This window comes from Rhinopithecus roxellana, chromosome 4, assembly GCF_007565055.1.
Source record: "Rhinopithecus roxellana isolate Shanxi Qingling chromosome 4, ASM756505v1, whole genome shotgun sequence".
Lineage (NCBI taxonomy): Eukaryota > Metazoa > Chordata > Mammalia > Primates > Cercopithecidae > Rhinopithecus > Rhinopithecus roxellana.
This window is the reverse complement of record NC_044552.1, coordinates 9,668,347-9,693,252: the sequence shown is the minus strand read 5'-3', so window position 1 is coordinate 9,693,252 and position 24,906 is coordinate 9,668,347. Positions and strand designations below refer to the sequence as shown.

Here is a 24,906-nt window from a genome sequence, read left to right as displayed (position 1 = left end):
CAAACAGAAAGGACACCCACACCAAAACCCCATCAGTTTGTCACCGTCATCAAAGACCAAAGGCAGATAAAACCACAAAGATGGGAAAAAAGCAGGGCAGAAAAGCTGGAAATACAAAAAATCAGAGCACATCTCACCCTCCAAAGGAACACAGCTCATCATCAGCAACGGATCAAAGCCGGACGGAGAATGACTTTGACGAGTTGAGAGAAGAAGGCTTCAGTCGATCAAACTTCCCAGAGCTAAAGGAGGAACTATGTAACCAGTGCAAAGAAACTAAAAATCTTGAATAAAGAATGGAAGAATGGATAACTAGAATAATCAATGCAGAGAAGGCCATAAACGAACTGACAGAGATAAAAACCATGACACGAGAAATATGTGACAAATGCACAAGCTTCAGTAACCGACTCAATCAACTGGAAGAAAGAGTATCAATGATTGAAGATCAAATGAATGAAACGAAGCGAGAAGAGAAGTCTAGAGAAAAAAGAGGAAAAAGAAATGAACAAAGCCTCCAAGAAATATGGGATTGTGTGAAAAGACCAAATCTACATCTGATTGGGGTGCCTGAAAGTGAGGGGGAAATGGAACCAAGTTGGAAAACACACTTCAGGATATCATCCAGAAGAACTTCCCCAACCTAGTAAGGCAGGCCAACATTCAAATGCAGGAAATACGGAGAATGCCACAAAGATACTCCTTGAGAAGAGCAACTCCAAGACACATAATTGTCAGATTCACCAAAGTTGAAATGAAGGAAAAAATGTTAAGGGCAGCCAGAGAAAAAGGTCGGGTTACCCACAAAGGGAAGCCCATCAGACTAACAGCAGATCTCTCGGCAGAAACTCTCCAAGCCAGAAGAGAGTGGGGGCCAATATTCAACATTCTTAAAGAAAAGAATTTTCAACCCAGAATTTCACATCCAGCCAAACTAAGTTTCATAAGTGAAGGAGAAATAAAATCCTTTACAGACAAGCAAATGCTTAGAGATTTAGTCACCACCAGGCCTGCTCTACAAGAGACCCTGAAGGAAGCACTAAACATGGAAAGGAACAACCAGTACCAGCCATTGCAAAAACATTCCAAAATGTAAAGACCATCAATGCTAGGAAAACACTGCATCAACTAACAAGCAAAATAACCTGCTAATATCACAATGACAGGGTCAAGTTCACACATAACAATATTAACCTTAAATGTAAATGGACTAAATGATCCAATTAAAAGACACAGACTGGCAAATTGGATAAAGAGTCAAGACCCATCAGTGTGCTGTATTCAGGAGACCCAACTCACATGCAGACACACATAGGCTCAAAATAAAGGGATGGAGAAAGATCTACCAAGCAAATGGAGAACACAAAAAAGCAGGGGTTGCAATCCTAGTCTCTGATAAAACAGACTTTAAACCATCAAAGATCAAAAGAGACAAAGAAGGCCATCACTTAATGGTAAAGAGATCAATTCAACAGGAAGAGCTAACTATCCTAAATATATATGCACTCAATACAGGAGCACCCAGATTCATAAAGCAGGTCCTTAGAGACTTACAAAGAGACTTAGACTCCCATACAATAATAATGGGAGATTCAACAACCCACTGTCAACATTAGACAGATCAACAAAACAGAAAGTTAACAAGGATATCCAGGAATTGAACTCATCTCTGCACCAAGCAGACCTAATAGACATCTACAGAACTCTCCACCCCAAATCAACAGAACATACATTCTTCTCAGCACCACATCACACTTATTCCAAAATTGACCACATAGTTGGAAGTAAAGCACTCCTCAGCAAATGTAGAACAACAGAAATTATAACAAACTGTCTCTCAGACCACAGTGCAATCAAATTAGAACTCAGGACTAAGAAAATCAATCAAAACCACTCAACTACATGGAAACTGAACAACCTGATCCTGAATGACTACTGGGTACATAATGAAATGAAGGCAGAAATAAAGATGTTCTTTGAAACCAATGAGAACAAAGATACAACATACCAGAATCTCTGGGACACATTTAAAGCAGCGTGTAGAGAGAAATTTATAGCACTAAATGCCCACAAGAGAAAGCAGGAAAGATCTAAAATTGACACCCTAACATCGCAACTAAAAGAACTAGAGAAGCAAGAGCAAACACATTCAAAAGCTAGCAGAAGGCAAGAAATAACTAAGATCAGAGCAGAACTGAAGGAGATAGAGACAAAAAACCCTCCAAAAAATCAATGAATTTTGAGCTGGTTTTTTGAAAAGATCAACAAAATTGATAGACTGCTAGCAAGACTAATAAAAAAGAAAGAGAGAAGAATCAAATAGACGCAATAAAAAATGATAAAGGGGATATCACCACTGACCCCACAGAAATACAAACTACCATCAGAGAATACTATAAACACCTCTAAGCAAATAAACTAGAAAACCTAGAAGAAATGGATAATTTCCTGGACACTTACACTCTCCCAAGACTAAACCCAGAAGAAGTGGAATCCCTGAGTAGACCAATAGCAGGCTCTGAAATTGAGACAATAATTAATATCCTACCAACCAAAAGAAGTCCAGGACCAGACGGATTCACAGCCGAATTCTACCAGAGGTACAAGGAGGAGTTGGTACCATTCCTTCTGAAACTATTCCAACGAATAGAAAAAGAGGGAATCCTCCCTAACTCTTTTTATGAGGACCAACATCATCCTGATACCAAAACCTGGCAGAGACACAACAAAAAAAGAGAATTTTAGACCAATATCCCTGATGAACATTGATGCAAAAATCCTCAATAAAATACTGGCAAACCGAATCCAGCAGCACATCAAAAAGCTTATCCACCATGATCAAGTGGGCTTCATCCCTGGGATACAAGGCTGGTTCAACATACGCAAATCAATAAATGTAATCCAGCATATAAACAGAACCAAAAGGCCGGGCGAGGTGGCTCAAGCCTGTAATCCCAGCACTTTGGGAGGCCGAGACGGGCGCATCACAAGGTCAGGAGATCGAGACCATCCTGGCTAACATGGTGAAACCCCGTCTCTACTAAAAAAACACAAGAAACTAGCCGGGCGCGGTGGCGGGCACCTGTAGTCCCAGCTACTCGGGAGGCTGAGGCAGGAGAATAGCGTAAACCCGGGAGGTGGAGCTTGCAGTGAGCTGAGATCCGGCCACTGCACTCCAGCCTGGGTGACAGAGCGAGACTCCGTCTCAAAAAAAAAAAAAAAAAAAAAAAAAAAACAGAACCAAAGACAAAAACCACACGATTATCTCAATAGATGCAGAAAAGGCCTTTGACAAAATTCAGCAGCCCTTCATGCTAAAAACTCTCAATAAATTAGGTATTGATGGGACATATCTCAAAATAATAAGAGCTATTTATGACAAACCCACAGCCAATATCATACTGAATGGGCAAAAACTGGAAGCATTCCCTTTGAAAACTGGCACAAGACAGGGATACCCTCTCTCACCACTCCTATTCAACATAGTGTTGGAAGTTCTGGTTAGGGCAATCAGGCAAGAGAAAGAAATTAAGGGTATTCAGTTAGGAAAAGAAGAAGTCAAATTGTCCCTGTTTGCAGATGACATGACTGTATATTTAGAAAACCCCATCATCTCTGCCCAAAATCTCCTTAAGCTGATAAGCAACTTCAGCAAAGTCTCAGGATACAAAATTAATGTGCAAAAATCACAAGCATTCTTATACACCAGTAACAGACAAACAGCGAGCCAAATCATGAATGAACTTCCATTCACAATTGCTTCAAAGAGAATAAAATACCTAGGAATCCAACTTATAAGAGATGTAAAGGACCCCTTCAAGGAGAACTACAAACCACTGCTCAGTGAAATAAAAGAGGGCACAAACAAAGGGAAGAACATACCATGCTCATGGATAGGAAGAATCAAGATCATGAAAATGGCCATACTGCCCAAGGTAATTTATAGATTCAATGCCATCCCCATTAAGCTACCAATGACTTTCTTCACAGAATTGGAAAAAACTGCTTTAAAGTTCATATGGAACCAAAAAAGAGCCCGCATTGCCAAGACAATCCTAAGTCAAAAGATAGATAGATATGTCTCTTGAGACTGAATTCTAGACTCTTCATTTCCTTGTACACGCAGGGCAATGTACAAATTCGATGTGTAGTATGCCGATATGGAAATAATTTCCATTTTGCCTATTTACTTCTTTACTTTAAAATATGATGTAGGTGAGTACTTTCCAAAATGTGTTAGGATTTCTACTGAGATATCAAACAATTTCTCAGAGCAATGTTGTCAATTAATATTTTTAATTCAAACAAATGTGTGACAAAACAAATGCTGTCTTGTGTGGAAGAATGGAAAACACAGCCTTCGCATCTCTTCTCAGTCTTTACAAAGCCCATGCTCCAATCCCAATTAAGCAATTGTGCCAAGTTGAATCCCCTACTTCACCTGTAACTACAAATAGCCAAGGAGTCTATTAGCAGCCTCAAAGTAACTACAGCTGATCTAAATCATCCAAGCTAATTCAGATTTTGAGGCTGCAGGACCTATTAGATTTCTCATGAATAGAGAAGAACTTACAGTCATTCAGGGATTCTAAAGAGTAATCTCCACCTTCCTATCAAAACTAGGAAGGAAACTGACCCATTATGCTGAACCAGCCTTGGGAAATAGTTGTCACCACACAGCACAAAAATCGTCAAACTGAAGGACACTGTAACGATTGTTGAGTTCCGTCTTCTGAGAGATGTGGGCATTCCCTAGACAACATTCCCACCCAGGTGTTCTGGAGTCTGCTTCAGCATTTCCAACAATGAATTATCTTAATATGATTTTTAATTTTTAGAAGGAGAATTACCCTCCATTTGCAATACACTTTGGAAAAATACTTTTCAATGAGTTAATTTCAGCCCCCAAGGAGTCCCTGAGGACGCTTTGGGGGTCTTGGAGTTCAAAACTATTTTCATAATAAAATAAAGATACTATTTTCATTTTGTACTGTGTTGACATTTGCATTCATGGTACAAAAGCAACGGGTAAAACTACTGGCCACTCAGCACAAATCAAGGAATGGTACTAAATTAAACTAGCAGTCATTGTATTCTTCACTACCAGCCACAGGTGGGTTGGGGCGAGGTGGGAGGGGGTTTTTTACTTACTAATGGCCCTGATGCAGCAGTAAAAATGAACTGACTAAATCTGAACACTTGCATATACATTTTTAAAATACTGTATTATATTTGAAGAAGTGTGAATCAGACCTAAAGTGCGTCAGCTGCATGACAAAGAATAATGCTTGACTTCTGGGATCATTTGAGTTGCAAGTCACATTAGTCACTATTCATGGAACATCATTGGTACTTGGAAGAATAACTGACAGCAGATCATGGTTATTCTGATTTGGTTACTTGGCAGACATTTTTCAAAAAGTCAACCAAATAAATCTGTCAGGTCAAGGTAAACAACTGGCAATATTTGTTGCCAATGATAAAATTCAAGAAAAGCAGGAAATACACTAAACAAATTGGACTTCAGAATAAACAGAAATGCCTTTACTTGTGAAGACCGTAAATTCCAGTAGCAAAACTTGGTACCAGAAGCTTTCTTACTAAAGGTAGACCTGCCCAAAGTATATACATTAACCCAGGATACTTTACACTTTGCTCTGCTGTTGGCAAGATGTTCCCCCCACTACAGGTGACATGAGCAATTTTCTGGGCCTATTCAGAGGCCCATTTGGTGTGGCTAAGGATGTATCCAACAGAGCTTGGCAGAACCTTCCCTACTTCTAGCCAGAGAAGCCTTAACAGGTAACCCTCCCCAAAGCTGAGTTCAGCCGTGGCCTATTGAAAAGAAAACAGAAGATTCTCTGCCTTGTTTCCTAACCATAACCATCCCATCCCCCACGAAAGACTCAGTGCTGAGAATGCAGAAACTCCCCCAACTCCCTACAGATTTGTTTTTCTCATAGGATTGGTCATTTTATACTATGAATGTTAAAATTTGTTCCAATGTTGGCTTCAATATGGAAGAAATAAGGCAGAAAAGAGATCAAAAGGAGATAAATCCTTTTAATCAAAAAATATTAACACCACGAAATATAGCAGGGTTTATGTCGCTTGTGTTCTTTTGGTTTCTATGTGTTTGTTCTTTCTTATTTTGTTTTATTTTAATCTTCTCTCTCTTAAAGAAAAAAGAAATAGAAAATTACATAAACCAAAGAGAAGTTTAGAGATCCCTCATGAACAAAGATTAAACAATAATCTGATAGGACAATTAAAGACAATTTAATAATAACCCATGGCTCTAGGTTACCAGTGTCCTGTAATGGAAGACACATGTATAATATAAAATTTTCTCATAGCCACTTTTTAAAAAGTGAAATAAAAAAGGTAAAATTAATTGTAATAATGTATTTTATTATTTTACTATATCATCAACACAAAAATATTAACTAGATATTTTACATTATTTATTCATACTATATATTAGTTTGCTACACCTGCCAAAATAAAAATGGTATAGATTGAGTAGCACAAACAACAGAAATTTATTCTCTCAAACTCTGGAGGCTGAAAGTCCCAGATTTAGGTACTACTAGAGTTAGGTTCTTGTGAGGGCTCTCTTCCTGACTTGCAGACAGCCGCCTTCTTGCAGTGTGCTCACATAGCAGAGAGAGAGCTCTCTGTGTCTTTTCTTATAAAGGCACTATTCCTATGAGGACCCCACCCTTATAAACTCATTTAGGCTTAATTGCTTTCTTCCTTCAAACCTCCCATTAGGGGTTAGGGCTTCAACACATGGATTTTGTGAGGTGGGGGGACACAATTCAATTTATAACATACCAAGTCTTTAAAATCTGATGTGTATTTTACACTTGGAGCACACCTCAGCTTGGACTAAGCACATTTCAAATGTTCAATAGCCACAAGTGGATTGTGGCTGCTGTCTTAGACAGTGCTGACCTCAATAAATGGTTATTGGCTTCAGAAGTCAGAGCAACTCTGAAACTGAGAATTGTGGAGCTAGAGCCAAGAGCCTGATCTTTAGGTAGAAGGCAGTTACCCTAGGAAGAAGCCTGGCCAGAGGCCAAGGTTCATCTGCAGGCAGTCAGGGAAACTGATGACACACTGCTTAGGGGAAAATAATTAGTCTTTAAAACCCAACTGTCAGCTTCCAAAGTTTGTGGACGAAATTGGCAGCCAAAGCTTAATGAAACATATTTCTTCAGCTGAGAAAAGAATAGCAAGATTTCTGGATGTGACTTGCTACAAGGTATGTGCAGGCTCACCCCGCTCCCAGCTCAGCCACTGTAAGCTCCCGGGGGACTCCAACCACAGGCATGGTTTTGGGATGGGGGAGGGTTCTCTGGTGACTTGCCTTTATGAGGGAATTGGTATGAGTGGCATTCATCATAGGCAAGCATAAACAACATGAAAGCACACCAAATCCTACCATGTTACATTCTTTTCACCAAAACTGCAGGCAAGCCAAAAACAAACAAACAAAAAAAGATGTTGAAATAAGGAAACAATGCCTTAAGGAAAAAAAAATTCCCTTGATTTTCACAAAGTAACAACATACAATAAAACAAACAATAAATAAATAAACTTCAAGGATAAAAATTATTATCCTTTTAAATATAAAATCACACCTGCAGCAAGAAAAACGCAAGTCATACATATAACAGATACCAAAACCCAAGAAAATCAAGAAAAACATTTCAATTCAGAACATTGTCATGGCTCATTGAGCAGCTGATACATTCTGTAAGAGTTCTCCATTCGCTTAGTCGTTTTCAATTCTACCTGTGGACTCTTAAAGGTGTTCTTTTCCCATGATGGTAATAGTAACTCTCAGGGACCCACCTAGGCTTTGACCTGTCCGAGGCAAAGTTGTGTCTAGTGTCTTTGGCAGCTCCAACCTCTCCTTCCTGGGACTCCAGCTCCCCTCTGCCCCTCACACCGCTTTCTGGGCCTTTAGTTTTTACTGTCCTAGACGGGCAATCCAATAGGCACATTTGCCCATAAACATTAACAGCTGCGGTAGAATCTGTTCTTTACCTGCTCTATAAACCTTTTTTCTGGTAGCAGCCTGCTTTCTCTGGGGAACTATCCCATCCTCACTCTCTGCCTGCGGTTGAGGTGGAACTGACTCCACCTTCAGAATCCAGGGTGGACCCATGACTGAGCACCCAAGCCATGTGCTCCATCTGTTGGCCACAGTGACCGTTTAGGAAAGGGCATGTAAACAAAGTCAACCAAGTAAGCAGTTCCCTCTGGAACATCTCCAAAGGCCACAAGAAAAACACTGCTCTCCTTCTACTGGTGCTGCTGAGAGAACCATCTTGCTACCATTTGGGGACAAGACTGCCTAAATGAAGTGAGCAGAGCAAAAAGCAGATTCAAGAGATGGGGAGATGTGTCCTCCTGACATGGCTCCAATACCTGGTTCCAATGATCCAGGTGTCTGATTAAGCCTCTTTGAGCTGGGTTTTCTGTTACTTGCAACCAAGAGTCTTGACAAATAGAGTACTACACTAATTTAACCTCTTCGGAATAAACATCCCTCCTACCCCCACCCCCAACATCACCACCACTCCCAGAAGAGAACAAGGCTTAACCACAAAGGAAGAGATCACCAATGAGGGGATTTTAGGCACCTATGGCAAATTAACGAAGCTGATAGTTACAGGCAGCAAGTTTTTCCAGCATCCATACAACTTCTAAAAACATTACATAGGTAACAGCTCATACTGTCTCAGTAAGGCCAATTTTGCTATTTTGCCTCCTCGGTCTACTGAGTTCTCCTTTACTTATTTGAGCCCAGAGCTGAAAACATCTCAGTAAGCCAGATGCTTTCCATTAGAACAGGCCAGGGTTGGGTTCTCACAACCGTGAGATGAAACAACTATGTCTCCCTCCTACTGAATTATCCTCCCAACCATTGAAACCAGTCTCCTTTATTACAGCCTCCTTTTCATCCAATTATCCTTAGACCAGAGTCACCTTTCTCTAACATATATATAGTCATTATTTTCCTGCTCAAAACTTCTTCGTGGAATCAAAATAACGTTTAAAGTCCTTAGCATTGCCATCTCCTCCATGAAGTCTTCCTAGACAGCCCCTCTCCTCCACCACAGGAGCCATACTTCTTTGGTAGATTAGTATTTTATCTGTCAGTCTTCAATGATAGCTATTTGTGTGGCTATATTATCTCCAACAGATTCTGTATTATAAATTCCTTGAGAACGGAGACTGTCTTATGCATCCTTTTTTTTTTTTTTTTTTTTTTTTTTTAGGGGGAGTTTTGCTCTTGTTGCCCAGGCTGAAGTGCAATGACATGATCTCTTCTAACCGCAACCTCTGCCTCCCAGGTTCAAGCAATTCTCCTGCCTCAGCCTCCCAAGTAGCTGAGATTACAGGCATGCACCACCACGCCTAGATAGATTTTGTATTTTTTTTAGTAGAGACGGTGGGGAGGGGGGGCGGGTTCTCCATGTTGGTTAGGCTGGTCTCGAACTCCCGACTTCAGGAGATTTGTGCACCTTGGCCTCCCAAAATGCTGGGATTACAGACATAAGCCACCGCACCTGGCCTTATGCATCACTTAATTAAAAATGCCTGGCTAAGAAACAGACAAAAGCACTCAAGATGTGTATAGAATGCCTTAACCTTCACAAAGTGGCACCAACCTACATTGCCACCACTCTACACACCCATCATTTTCCCTCTGTTCCAATCATATAAGACGGCTTAGTTGGGGTCTCGTTGGATTTACTCAGACCAGCACACATAATAACAGTTATCCTCTGGCTTCCCCACTGTTTATTATATACACTTTTTCCTAATATGTAGTGTCTGATTTGTAATAACTTCATCTTCATACACCTCTTCCTCATAATGCCCTTCTCTACCTCATTTCTCCCAGTGCACACATCCTCTGAGCTTCACTTTGCAAACCTAACTGTCGATTTTCTTCATTTCAGGATGCAATTTTTCAGGAATGAGACTCCAACCAACCCAGTTCTTCCCTATTTGTGCAAAACAGGTCAGGACCCAGGCCAGCCATGGGTTGGCTGCTTTTGGATCAGCTGCCCCTCTCTGGTCCAACCAGCCTGGCCAGTAGGGGCCACATGTCTGCCTTGGTCCATCCATTATCGTGAGTGGACTGGTCATCCTTAACTGAGGCCAGGGTTAGGTCAGACACCCTACAATTGTCCAAACTGTGCCCCAAACACTATACCCACTGACACTGTTTAATCAATCACTCGTCGGAAATGCCCTTCCATCCATTTTCTCCATTTGAAACCTCATCCTTAATAAAATCCAATTTAAATATACCTACACTATCAAAACTTCCCCAAATCTCCTAATGGATATACACCTCTCCTTTTTATGCAATCCCAAAGCACACAGTGCCTTTAATTTAGTATTATCACACTATCCTAGATAGTAAACATTTGGAGATGTTTCTTGGTATTTTTCTGGATTGTAGATTTCTTAAAGGCCAGGACCATAGCATTTATATTTTGTTTCTCACAGTATACCTCATAGAGACCTTAAAACCAGTGATAGTAAAAAGTAAAATTAAATTAAATTCCAAATGGTTACTAAATCGTAAGAACAGTTTTAGAGATGCAATATAGTTAGTTATTGCCTCGACTTCTTTCCACTGAGCCCAGATTGTCCCTAAAATATACCCCATTTCTATCACACTGTGTGTTCTTTTGCAGGTTTCAAGTCCCTCTACTTCCTCCAGGATTCAGTCAGTTCTTTCCCAAATCCCTCAGGCTACTCTATCCTATTCTATCTAAAAGCCCCAACCATGATGCCTCAATTTCAATTGGAAAAACCTGGCCATCAAGATGTCCAGGGTGTAGAGATCAGCTCACAGCCACATCTATTTAAGCTTCCTAAGCAGCAAAATCCAGTGAGCCTCTGCTTCCTACATTCTTAAATTTGGACTTTTTATTCAGAAAAACTTGTACATGTGATTTGCAAAAATAAAATGAACTTTTGCCTTTTCACAAAAATGTGAAATGGGCTTAACTTAGTCCAAAAACCAATAAACAGTTCTGTTTTTTTATATGATAAAACATCCAGCACTTTGCATGACAAATCAAACAATCTGGAATTTGCTTTGAAGGCTAAACTTAACTTAATAATTTTAACTTACTAAGCTGGAAAATAATACTCCCAATTGTTAAAAAATCTTAAAAGAGCCTCTACCATTAGAGCTTTCATAAAACAGTAAAGTGTCCTCCAGTCTTCCAGATCTAGAAATACCCACAATTCTTGATTATTCAAGAAACTAGGCCAGACGCGGTGGCTCACGTCTGTAATACCAGCACTTTGGGAGGCCGAGGCGGGCAGATCACCTGAGGTCAAGACCAGCCTGGCCAACATGGAGAAACCCCATCTCTACTAAAAATACAAAAATTAGCCGGACGTGGTGGCGCATGCCAATAATCCCAGCTACTCGGGAGGCTGAGCCAGGAGAATCACTTGAAACTAGGAGGCAGAGGTTGCAGTGAACCAAGATCATACCACTGCACTCCAGCCTGGGCAACAGAGCAAGACTCCATCTCAAAAAAAAAAGAAAAAAGAAAGAAAAGGGCCAGGCGCGATGGCTTACGCTTGTAATCCCAGCACTTTGAGAGGCCAAGGCAGGTGGATCACCTGAAGTCAGGAGTTCAAGACCAGCCTGACCAACGTGGCAAAATCCCGTCTCTACTAAAAATACAAAAATTAGCCAAGCGTGGTGGTGGGCACCTGTAATCCCAACTACTCAGGAGGCTGAGGCAGGAGAATTGCTTGAACCAGGAAGGCAGAGGTTGCAATGAGCCAAGATCGTGCCATTGCACTCCAACCTGGGTGACAGTGCAAGACTCCATCTTAAAAAAAAAAAAAAGAAAGAAAGAAAAAAAGAAAAGAAACTATTATCTAACTTGCGGATTTCCTGGTCTTCAGTTTCATATTCTTTCTGCATGCTTGCTTTCTCCCTTTTGACCCCTTCTGGCAAAGGTTGAGTAAAACAAAGTGAGATGAAAAATTAAATAAAAATGGAAAACATGCTGCATCACAGTCATTAGTTTCCTTATGGACACTAACTCTTCCTTGGCTCTTTTTCACTGAAAAAGTGCATTCCACGTAACACTTCCTGCTAAGATCATGCTGTTCCACTGGGGCACATGATGTTATTGACCCACTCTGCTGACCCCATGTCTCAGTGACTCCATTCCCCAAGTGTTCATCAAGCATTCTGCCTTTTATTTTTAAAGTAAGCTTAGGTGGGAACGTGCTTTCAACACAGCGGATGATAAAGAGCTATCAAGAATTCATGCTCGGGCATCTAATTTGATTTTAACCTAAATGCCCTTCAGTGGTAGACTGGATAAAGAACATGTGGTACATATACACCGTGGAATACTATGCAGCCATAAAAAAAGGAGGAGATCATGTCCTTTGCAGGAACATGGATGGAGCTGGAGGTCGTTATTCTTAGCAAACAAATGCAGGAACAGAAAACCAAATACCACATGTTCTCACTTACAAGTGGGAGCTGAATGATGAGAACACATGGACACACAGAGGAGACTACCACACTGGAGCCTGTCAGAGGGGGGAGAGTGGAGGGTAGCAGGAGGGAGAGGATCAGAAAAAATAGCTAGTGGGTACTCAGCTTAATATCCAGATGCTGAAATCATCTGTGCAACAAACCCCCATGATACAAGTTTACCATATAAAAAACCTGCACACGTACCCTTGAACTTAAAACTAATCTTTTTTTTTTTTTTTTTTGAGACGGAGTCTCGCTCTGTCTCCCAGGCTGGAGTGAAATGGCGCGATCTGGGCTCACTGCAAGCTCCGCCTCCCAGGTTCACGCCATTCTCCTGCCTCAGCCTGCCGAGTAGCTGGAACTAGGCGCCCGCCACCACGCCCAGCTAATTTTTTATATTTTTAGTAGAGACGGGATTTCACCGTGTTAGCCAGGATGGTCTTGATCTCCTGACCTCGTTATCCTCCCGCCTCAGCCTCCCTAAGTGCTGGGATTACAGGCTTGAGCCACTGCGCCCGGCGAAAAGTCATGAAAAAATATTCATGTAAAAAAAATTCAATAAAAAAATTCATGTTCTAGTTTTCCAGGGTATTTTTTACCTTAAAAAATAGACTCAGTCATTTTTAAAAGACAAAAGTCCAACTGTTTGAAAAGCAAAGTCCATGCAAGAAAATGCAATGTTAAGGTCAGATACCTGAAAACTTCCACCTGAGGATTATATTTTGAGACCTGCCACCTTTATATGCAGCACTCCTCAAATCTTTTGACCTCAGCATCTCTTTAACATGTACAGAGGACCCCCAAAGAGCTTTTGTTTATGGAAATTATACCTATTGATATTTATCATATTAGAAATTAAAAGAGAAGTTTTAAAATTTTTTCATCCATTAAATAACCCAAAATAACTATAGTGAATACATTACATATTAACACAAATGACATACATTTTATTTTAAAAAATAACTATTTTCCAAAACCAAAGAAAATTTGCAGTGTCATTATTTTACATCGTTTGCAAATTTTATATGACATCTTTACGAAATACCTTGCTTAATAGAAGACAGCTGGATTTTCCTATCGGCCTCTGCCTCTGCGATGTGTTGTTTTGGCTGAAATAGCTGAAGAAAACTTGGCTTCATACAGATACGACTGAAAAAAGAAGGACCTTGCCTACGCTCTGAAAGGCACACTTTGAGAACCACTGGGGTGGTGATATAGCTATACATATGACACTGCTCTGATTGTGTAATTCAAATCCAGGCTTTTGTGTTCTTACTTCAGCAGAGCTTCCCTGATGGGCTTTGAAGGAGGCAATCCTGCTTTTGAAAGCTGCCTCCATCCCTCTGGCTATGTGTTTTTGGACAGGATACTTTATTCCATCTGTAACTGAAGTTGTTGGGAGGATCTAAGAATGCCTGACATTCTTAGGTGATACAGTAGGCACTTCATAAATGCGTATTTTCTTTCTTTTTCTCTCACCCTTCTGTATGTAGACACACCTGACAGTGATAAGTTAACTTAAGCCTACCCTAATAATGACCCTGCATGGCCCTGCAGTTGAATGTGTGTTCGGAGTTCCAAGCTAAGGAATTAGGGAGTGGCTAACGCAGAGTTTCATTCCTTATCTATGAGGAACATCTAAGGCCCGGGGCCATCCCATCCCATAAAACATGGGTATACAGGGGATGGAAGCCCTTTGTTTTGGGTTAAATGAAGGTTGCCAGGTGGTTGTTAGAGGGAGGGTGCTGAGTGAAAAATGCTGTATAAACCACATGTTCTTTGCAAACAGTTGTGATGCTGCCTAGGCTGCTGCTACTGGACTGTAGGTAAGGTGGTTCTCCTGTACAGTCACCTCCACTGGATTGTAGGTAAGGCAGTTCTCCCGTGCAGTCACCACAACTGGACTGTAGGTAAGGCAGTTCTCCCATACGGTCACAACTGTATTGTAGGTAAAGCGGTTCTCCTGTACAGTCACCACAACTGTACTGTAGGTAAGGCAGTTCTCTGATACAGTCACCACAACTGTACTGTAGATAAGGCAGTTCTCCTGTACAGTCACCACCAATGGACTGTAGGTAAGGTGGTTCTCCTTACAGTCACCACCAATGGACTGTAGGTAAAGTGGTTCTCCTGTATAGTCACCATCACTGGACTGTAGGTAAAGTGGTTCTCCTGTACAGTCACCACCAATGGACTGTAGGTAAGGTAGTTCTCCTGTACTGTCACCACAACTGTACTGTAGGTAAGGCAGTTGTCCTGTACAGTCACCACCAGTGTACTGTAGGTGGTTCTCCTGTATAGTCTGCCACCACTGTACTGTAGGCAAGGTGGTTTTTCTGTACAGTCACCACCACTGGACTGTAGGCAAGGTGGTTTTTCTGTACAGTCACCACCACTGGACTGTAGGCTAGGTGGTTTTTCTGTACAGTCACCACCACTGGACTGTAGGTAAGGCAGATCTCCTCTATAGTCACTGTCACTGGAGTATAGGTAAGGCCATTTTCCTGTACAATCACTGCCACGGGACTGTAGGTAAGGCAGTTCTGTCTAGCCCACCACCACTGGACTATAGGTAAGGTGGTTCTCCTGTCTAGACAGCTGCCACTGGACCACCTTGTCTATAAGTTTCTTGCTAATCAAACTTCATGTCTCATTTGTTGGGTCTGGGTCTCTTCTTTGGCCTCTTCAACCTGGTGCCATCACTATTGAAACTAATCCCAGGACACATTCTGGGATGGTTAATTTCAGGTGTTAGCGTGACTGGACCACGGGATGCTCAGAGTCTGGTTAAACATTATTGTGGATGTGTCTGTGTGGGTGTTTCTGGGAGAGGTTAGCACTCAAATGGGTGGACTGAGTAAAGTAGATTGTCCTTCCCATGGTGGATGGGTTTCATTCAACCCATCAGGGCCTGAACAGAGCAAAGAGGCAAACAAAGGAGGAATTCTCTGTCTCTGCTAGATTACTTCAGCTAGGACATTGGTCTTTTCCTGCCCTTGGTCTGGGACTTACACCGTCAGCACTCCTGGTTCTCAGCCTTTGGACTTGGACTGGAATGATATTAATACCACCAGCTTTTCTGCATCCCCAGATTGCAGACAGCAGATCGTGGGACTTCTCAGTCTCCATAATTGCATAAGCCAATTCCTTGTAAACCTCATGTGATGGATGGATGGATAGATAGATCGATAGACAGATAGATAAATAGATCTATAGAGCATATCCTATTGGTTCTGTTTCTCTGCAGAACCATGATAAATACAACTTCTCTTTACCTTTTTTCCTCTGCTAATGTTCTGATCACTAACAAAACACAACTCTTGTCATGGGCATTTGTTTGATAGCAGGCATTTGTGGTTTGCTGCCCACTATCCACACCTGTTCCTTCTGGTTACAGAGCCGAGTTTTCAGTTGAGAAGTTTGGATGGTGTTGTCCCAGTTTCAACCAATAGACCATGATAGTCTTACTTTAGTCCAGATCGGCCATCTGCCTGGCAAGATGATTTCTTCAAGGATAACATGAACCCAGCCAAAGAAAAGTTACCACTCTTCTTTTGGACTTGGTAGTGGGAGGACAAGAGGCAGAGGGGTGTAGGTTGCTTCAGCCTTCTTGACCCATGAAAGGAGTCACTGGGTGAAGGCAGCTGGCACCTACAGAAAGCACAGACAAGACAGAAATCTCGTGGATGTTGTTAGAGGTTTAAAGCAGACTCTATCCCAAATCAGAGCTTCCATAGGCTTCCAGTTATGTGAGCCAACACACTGTTTCTGCCAAGTCTAGTTTGACTTGGGTTTTCTATGACTTTCATCAAGCAGAATCCTAACTGATATACTCTCCAATATGATTGCTTCAGTGGCATCTCCTAAACTTGGTACCTCAGTGAATAAACTTGAGATAGAGCTGCTGGAGCCATCCAGCCACTACCAATACCCACACATGGAAAAAACCATGAGATGAGGAAAAGAGAATCCCCTCCTAATGACATTGTTTGAGCTGCGAAATCCATCTTAGTATGCTGCCCCGCACTCTCCAATTACGTGATTGCATATGCTGATTTGGGTTTATTTTTCTCTCACCTGTAATCAAAAGATTTCTAACCAAGATATTGGCAGTGCCAGAGACTCTCACATGGTAGTGAATGATTTGCACAACTATTAAAGCCTCAAGAACTACGTAAAAATACCCCTGGACCATTGTGCTAAAATCTTAATACTTGACTTTAGCATAGGTGGTTTACTTAAGGAAATGTTGAGAAAAACAATTTTTGCTCAGCATGGCTTAATACCAAGCCTACTGCCCTTACTTCCATATTTTCCTTGGTTGTTATCACACTACATCATGGGCCTGGAACCTGATAATTTTGCAGACTCTAATATATACTTTGATCTACCTTTCCCCTTTTCCAATTTTCTAGCAAGTCCCCTAAGAGTTTCTTTTTCAAATGACCAGAATTTCCTGAGTGAAATTTGTTCCCTCCACCTCACTGTAAGCAGGGATGCATTTAGAAAATTCTGATGCATGGAAGATATTTTTGAAACTTGTAATCTACCAAGAGAAAATATTCTACCACATTTCAGCTAAGCTACTCCCACAGGGCCAGGATCAACTAAATGCAGAGAATTGCCACTTTACATTTCCAACTTAAACTATTCTGCCTGGTCCTCAGCTGTAAGCATGTTTCCCAAAAATAAAGAAGAAAGAAGCTTCTTAGGAGCACCTCCCAGTTCTCCCCTGGTGTAGACAGCCTCCTGGGCTTCAGCACAAACTGGGCCTGTAGAAATGGAAGTGAAGTTAGCCCGAGTAATAGAACATCGGGCCATGGAGATAAATCAAGACTGAACTGGATGTTGTGTCTGAATTTTTTGACTTGGCATCACACTCAGTAGATGATTGTCAGTTTCCCATTTCCTTTTGTGCTGTGCTTTCTCAGACCCCACACCCAAAGGAAGCTGATACTCTCTCTCCATCACTGACACACCACCCTCCTGCCAACTGTGGGAGGATCCTGGCTTTGTACGGCCTGAAGTTTATACCATCTGGGGTCCCTCTTTCAGAATACAGAATTTAAAATAAAATATTGGAAGTGTCCCATATGAGAGAGAAGCCCTCATGTTTAGGTTTCATTAGCTCCCTGGGAAATCCAGCACTGCCCCTATCTAAGAAGGGGTGGGAGCCTAAGGCATAGAGCAATTTGCACCTGTAGCTACCTCACAAATGCCTTTGACAAGGAATGGAGCTTTATCTTCATTGCTATACCTTTTTCTCTGCTCTGTCTTGGCTTTTGCATAGAAGAAAGGGAGAGTACTCTGCTTCTCTTGGAAACCAACCATTAGGAAATTCTGAAAACCTGCAGCAACACTCAAGAGAATTCTAGAATGTTCCATGTCAAAGAAACATTAACAACTATATTATCAAAACTTTTTGCTTTCTAGATAAAGAAACAAAACTGAAAATGTGCCAAAGGCTGTGCTTTAGCAGAATGTCTAGTCCAGAGGACTAGAACTTAGGTCTCTGCCTGAAAAGAAGCATGCAGGAGCCACAACCACCCACATAGCCCCCGATCTGTGCTCTCTCTCAAAGCCCACCCTGTCTTTCAATGATTGCAATGAAAGAGTAACTCTCACTTACACATTTTGAGGAAGTGATCACTACAAATCTGCCCTTTGTGAGAGAAATAAGAGTATTTTAAAGTGTCATAATCAGTTTGAATATCAGCCTAGCCATTTGTTAGCTCTGTAAGGTTGGGATAAGTTACTTAATCATGCTGATTCTTTTGTGTCTTCATTTGTGAAATAAAAATAGTGCACCTGCTTGGCCAGGCTGCAGTGTGGATATCAACTATTTCCTGCAGTGCCTCTCATTCCAAATGCAGACCATGCAAATGTATCTGCCTCGGGTCCCTCCCAAAAACCCCTGAATAAAAGTATAGAGGTACAGAAAGGAATCTGTCATAAAAATGAAGAGAATAGGACAGTCACCAATACAGAGAGTTCAACCAATTTCAACAAATTTCTGGAACATGGAACATGGAACATGGATAGGGATAGGTAGACAGAAGAAAGAGGTTCAGGAAGCCACTACACTTAAGGGAGGAGAAAAGGATTAGGATAGAGTCTGCCCAGCAGAACCTCAAGCCCTAAAGAGGGCTCTAGGTCCAGAGCCAGCAGATTTTACCCAGGCAGGAGTGAGAGGTAGGGGGTTAGTGGGGTATCTCTAAATTGTGCACATGCACCAGCCCAAATCCTCATCCTCATCCTCCTCTTCCCTCTCTTGTTTTCAGAGAGCAAGTTTTCTTTGGAGTAAAATATCAACACTTCTGCAAAGCCAGTGAACAAATTATCTGAGGAAAGCTAATGCTTAACTAGGGGGATTGACTCTGACATCCCTGATACAGTTTGGCTGTGTCCCCACCCAAATCTCATCTTGAATTGTAGCTCCCATAATCCCCACATGTCATGGGAGGGAGCTGGTGGGAGGTAACTGACTCATGGGAGCAGGTTTTTCCTGTGCTGTTCGCATGATATTGAATAAGTCTCACGAGATCTGATGGTTTTATAAAGGCCGGTTCTCCTGTACATGCTCTCTTGCCTGCCACCATGTAAGATGGGCCTTTCCTCCTTCTTCACCATCCACAATCATTGTGAAGCCTCCTCAGCCATGTGAACTGTGAGTCCATTAAACCTCTTTTTCTTTATACATTACCCAGTCTCGGGTATTTCTTCATAGTAGTATGAGAACAGACTAATACAATACCTGAATAAGACCTTCCCACAAAACAAGTATGCCAGCTTCCCAATGAGAAGCCATTGCACATCCACGCGATGGATGAAACCCAAACCAACCACCCCAAGCTTTCTTCTTAGGTGAAGACATACGACCAAGGACCACCAGCTCTAGAAAAAGAACACAGCAACAACAACAACAAAAGATCAAGATAACTCAGCAAAATAACTAACCCAGAGGAAACAGAAAATTGCAAAAGCAGAAGAGACACTTTTAAAGAATCCATTTCTTATAAAGAGAGATCAAAGATACTATTACATCTAGAAAATAATGATAAGAAGCTATGAAAAAGGAACAATCAGAGAACAAGAAATAAATTTTGAAGAATTAAAAGTATAATTGCTTAGATTAAAAAGAAAAGTCAGGTTTCTAAAATAAAGTTGAGGAACTCTCCCAGAATATACACGGTAAGATAAATAGGAGACTAGAAAAGTCATTCATGAGATCTAACATTTAACTAGCAGGAGTCTGAAAAAACTACCAGCGGAAAGAACAGAAACCAGTAATATTTTAATTGATCACCTTAAGGGAAGAAGGAATAAACAAACAGAGCAGGCTGAGCGCTGTGACTCACGCCTGTAATCCCAACACTTTGGAAGGCCAAGGCAGGCGGATCACTTGAGGCTAGGAGTTTGAGACCAGCCTGGACAACATAGTGAGACTCTGTCTCTACAAAAAATTTAAAAATTAGCTGAGCATGATGAGGCACATCTGTGGTCCCAGATACTTGAGAGATTGAAGCAGGAGGATCACTTGAGCCCAGGAGTTACAGACTGCACCTCCACTGCACTCCAGCCTGGATGACAGAGCAAGACCCTGTCTCCAAAAAAAAAGAAAAAGAAAGGAAGCAAAGGAGCAGAAGGCTGCTGAATTGAGATCTTAGAAGTCTCAAGCTCCTAGATACCATTTACATTGTTACCACTGATACCATGATATTGTTACCATATACACATATTACAGTTGACCCTTGAACAATGGGGAGACTAGGGGGACCAATCCCCTGACAGAGTTGAAAATCCACACATAACTCCCCCAAAACCTAACAACTAACAGAGGACAGCTGACTAAAAGCCTTACCAAAAACATAAATAGGTGATTAACACATATTATATATATTATATGTATTATATGCTGTATTCTTACAGTAAAGTAAACTCAAGGAAAAAATGTTTTAAAAATCATCAGAGAAAATGTATTTACTATTCATGAAGCGGAATTAGATCCCCTTCCTCGTCATCTTCATGTTGAGTAGGCTGAGGAGGAGGAGGCAGAGGAGGGGTTGGTCTTGCTGTCTCGGGAGTGGCAGAGGGAGAAGAAAACCCATGCATCAGTGGACCCTCGCAAGTTCACACTCGTGTTTTTCAAGGGTTAACTGTACTTTGATACTGGTAAACAGCATATTCCCAATAACTGAAATGTATTATGTGTACATTTCCACTCTGGAAAGGTGTCAGGACCCAGGATATCTCTTGGAGAATTCAGAATTTTCATCTTTGTCAGCCTTCCAAGCCACCCCCCAAATAAATATACATCCAAGTCAAGTCAACATGATTTCTACATGAAAGCTACTTCAAGATGCTTACTCCCTTTTCTAATTAAATTGCCAGCCCACCCTCTTTCAACATAGAGACCCTAGAGTCATCTGTGCTCTGACATCCCCAGCTGGCCTCAGCTCTCTTCACCCAGTTGTTTTAGGGACACGTACTAACCTGACTCACTCCCCACTGAAACTCCACCATCTGAAACAATTTATCCGACCTCTGTTCAATTTCCCTCCATTCATGCAAAGCCAGGGGACTAATCTTTCTTAATAAGTAGGCAGGTTCCCTCTAGCAAGGACTAAATTATAACAAGAGTTACCTCTGCTAAGGAGTCATTTTATGCTAGACACTTTCTAAATGTTTCCTCTAATCACCCACCATTCTGCGAATAGATATTATAGTATTACCCTCAATTTTAAATGGATAAATCTGAGGTTTCAGGGGGTTAAATAATTTGCCTGAGGACAAAAAGTAAGTGGAGGAGCAAGAATTTTTGCCTAGGGTTATCTGACTTCAAAGCCCACACTTTTACATTTCACCACAGCCCTGCCCTAATAATTTATATTTGCATTACATTTTATAAGCACATTTATATATTAACCCAGTATTATTAATTGAACAACCGTATGACAGAAGTTACTAGCCCCATTTTACAGGTGAGAATATTGAGGCCCAAATAAGTTAATGATTTGCTGTTGATCACATGATGCATTCGGTGCCCACTGATTCTTTTTTTATTATTATTATTATACTTTAAGTTCTAGGGTACATGTGCACAACGTGCAGGTTTGTTACATATGTATACATGTGTCATGTTGGTGTGCTGCACCCACCAACTCATCAGCACCCATCAACTCGTCATTTACATCAGGTATAACTCCCAATGCCATCCCTCCCCCCTCCCCCCTCCCCCCACGCCCATAATAGGCCCCGGTGCATGATGTTCCCCTTCCCGAGTCCAAGTGATCTCATTGTTCAGTTCCCACCTATGAGTGAGAATATGCGGTGTTTGGTTTTCTGTTCTTGAGATAGTTTGCTGAGAATGATGGTTTCCAGCTGCATCCATGTCCCTACAGAGGACACGAACTCATTCTTTTTCATGGCTGCATAGTATTCCATGGTGTATATGTGCCACATTTTCTTAATCCAGTCTGTCACAGATGGACATTTGGGTTGATTCCAAGTCTTTGCTATTGTGAATAGTGCTGCAATAAACATAGTGTGCATGTGTCTTTATAGCAGCATGATTTATAATCCTTTGGGTATATACCCAGTAATGGGATGGCTGGGTCATATGGTATTTCTTGTTCTAGATCCTTGAGGAATCACCATACTGTTTTCCACAATGGTTGAACCAGTTTACAGTCCCACCAACAGTGTAAAAGTGTTCCTATTTCTCCACATCCTCTCCAGCACCTGTTGTTTCCTGACTTTTTAATGATTGGTGTCCACTGATTCTTAAAACTACAAGCACCTGTTTTTATGCCACTTTTCAGCTCAATTTTCATCATTTGACATTGTACCCTTAGGGTACATCTAGTGTCACTACAACTGTGACTTTTTGGTTTCTGCTACACATTGTTTCACGGCCATACTCTTCATTCTATCACCCCACATGATCTTCAGTCTGGTCACCATGCGCAGCCTTCATCCCTGCCAGGCAGGTCTCCTGGCCGTGCACCCACACTTGCTAAGCTTGTCCCCATCTCTAAACCTATGCCTGGGCTCACTCCCTCCTGGGACATTGTGTCTTCCTTCTGCCCAAATTGCCCCCATTATTTCAATGCCCATCTCAGACTCCAGGTAAGTGTCTATCTCTCCTATCCCTGATAGCCCATAGTGTAGGTATTCACTGTCCTGCATGTTGGGCATTCATAGTTTTCAATCAGAACCACCCGCCCCCCCCCCCCCCCCCCCCCCGCTGATGTTTATTTATCGCCCATGAAGGCTTTGTGCTTCAAACCTGCAGTAGCTCTGCAAAGTCAAGGATGAAAACACATATTTCTTTGTATGTCCCCCGTGCCCAGTACTTTGGGCCTACAAGATGCATAGCTCCTAGAAAATGCTCAAGAAACCCTTGAGGAACTAAACGTAGAGATTTTTTGAGTTGTTCGTCCCCAAGTCAAGCACCTCTCTTCTCCTGTTATTCAACTTCTCTTGAAAGCTTGCCAGGTCCTCGTGACTTTCCTTTGAGTCATTCGCTTCTCTCCCCCACATTTTCCAGGCTTATTTTTTCCACTGACCTGGTGTTCTGATGTGCCCCGTGCATATTCCTCATTTGTCTTTACTTTCTGCTCTTTCACAAAGCAAAATGTGAAATGATCCATGCTTTCATTGGCAAAGTTCAATCGTGGGTTTTCTTCCCCCTCCTAACTGAACCATTCATGTGGAGGAAGCTTTTGATCCAGGATTCAGATACTCAGTCACATTTTACATAACCAGAAACCATGCTAGGTGGTTATGTAAACTCTGTTTTTGACTTGAATAGCCAGACAACAGTCTTTACAATTTAGGTTAAAACATGTTGTCAGCTTCCATTCATTTCTGATGGCGTGAGTGTCAATGTTATCCCACAATGGTGCTGTCAAAGAGATTCATGAGTGTATCAGGGGAGAATATTTGAAGACAAAAAGAAAAATATTTTAGACCATTTTTGTGTAATGTGTTGTCATTATTGTATAATATGCCTAAGAAGAGATTAAGTTTGCTCGTACAGTTTAGTGAACAATAGTTAGAAAAGAGGTAACAGCCGAGCACGGTGGCTCACGCCTGTAATCCCAGCACTTTGGGAGGCCAAGGCGGGCGGATCACGAGGTCAGGAGATGGAGACCATCCTGGCTAACACGGTGAAACCCCGTCTCTACTAAAAATACAAAAAACTAGCCGGGCGTGGTAGCGGGCGCCTGTAGTCCCAGCCACTCGGGAGGCTGAGGCCGGAGAATGGCGTGAACCCGGCAGGCGGAGCTTTCAGTGGGTCGAGATCTGGCCACTGCACTCCAGCCTGGGCGACAGAGTGAGACTCCGTCTCAAAAAAAAAAAAAAAGAAAGAAAGACAAGAGGTAACATAGATGAGGTAGCCCACTACAAAGCAAGGCAGAGGGTCAACATTCAAGGAAAGTGCCTTCATTTATAATAAAATGTCCAGACGAGTGGCCACTTCTTTAGATACTGATGAACTAAGTGACCTTTTGCTGTTATAAATAACCTTTTATTTTGGCAGGGACGGCTTTCTAACATACACTCACTATCACTTAGCTTTGAGAATTCAGGATATTTCTGGAAGGACATGGCAACAAGAGGAAGAAGCATGGAGAAACTGAGGAATCAAAACACAAACTGACCTGTCATGCAATCTTGGGGCGTGGGGGAGCCACTTCAAGTTTTGAACCAAATGTCCCGTCTTTAGTTCCTGACTTCTTCAAGTTGCTTTGTCCTGAGGTCTTTGCCCTTGAAAGTTACACCTTTGGTGTCTCCAAAGTACTCGATGTACATGGAGACTTACTTAAGCTCTTGTCAACAGGTTTCTGCCTGAAACAGTCGGCTCGTCCATTTTCTTCCTAGGATCATGTAAACATCACATGCCACAGTTTCGTGCTGTGGGACTTGACCATTTGATCAAACCACTATAAGGGAGGTATGCCACGTGGTTTCTAGCCTAATCTGACAAGGTAGAGGTCAATGTGGCCTCAGTCATAGTTTGCCTACCCTGGGGACATTTACCTAGTGATTAGTGAGAGGAACCTATGTTTTTGTACTTTGAAGGGGATAAGGGTGTAAGCTACCACCTTGAAGATTCTGCCTGATGACGCAGAATTTTTAGAAATCTTTCAGACTGATTAATGAACCAAGCTCACTCATGCTTCCTGGCCAGTCACCTTAGTGAGCAAAAGTTCTCTTCCAAAATTAAAAAATGTCATTCCCTATAGCGATCGCTGCAAAGCTTTTAAGGGCTAATGTAGTAACATAGAACTATGTCAAAAATCTCAGCTGAAGTTGTTAAATTTAAAATCAATCCCAACATTTGCCAA

At 41.7% G+C, this 24,906-nt stretch overlaps 1 protein-coding gene across 1 annotated transcript in view; it reads right to left on the bottom strand.

The window, feature by feature from the left end:
- Positions 1 to 24,464, bottom strand: part of OFCC1 (orofacial cleft 1 candidate 1) — a 449,171-nt gene extending 424,707 nt beyond the window's left edge. Inside the window, exon 1 of the mRNA XM_030929143.1 lies at positions 24,220 to 24,464. The gene's annotated coding sequence lies outside the window, so the exon portion shown is untranslated. The remainder of the gene's footprint in view (positions 1 to 24,219) is intronic.
- Positions 24,465 to 24,906: the final 442 nt, after the last annotated feature.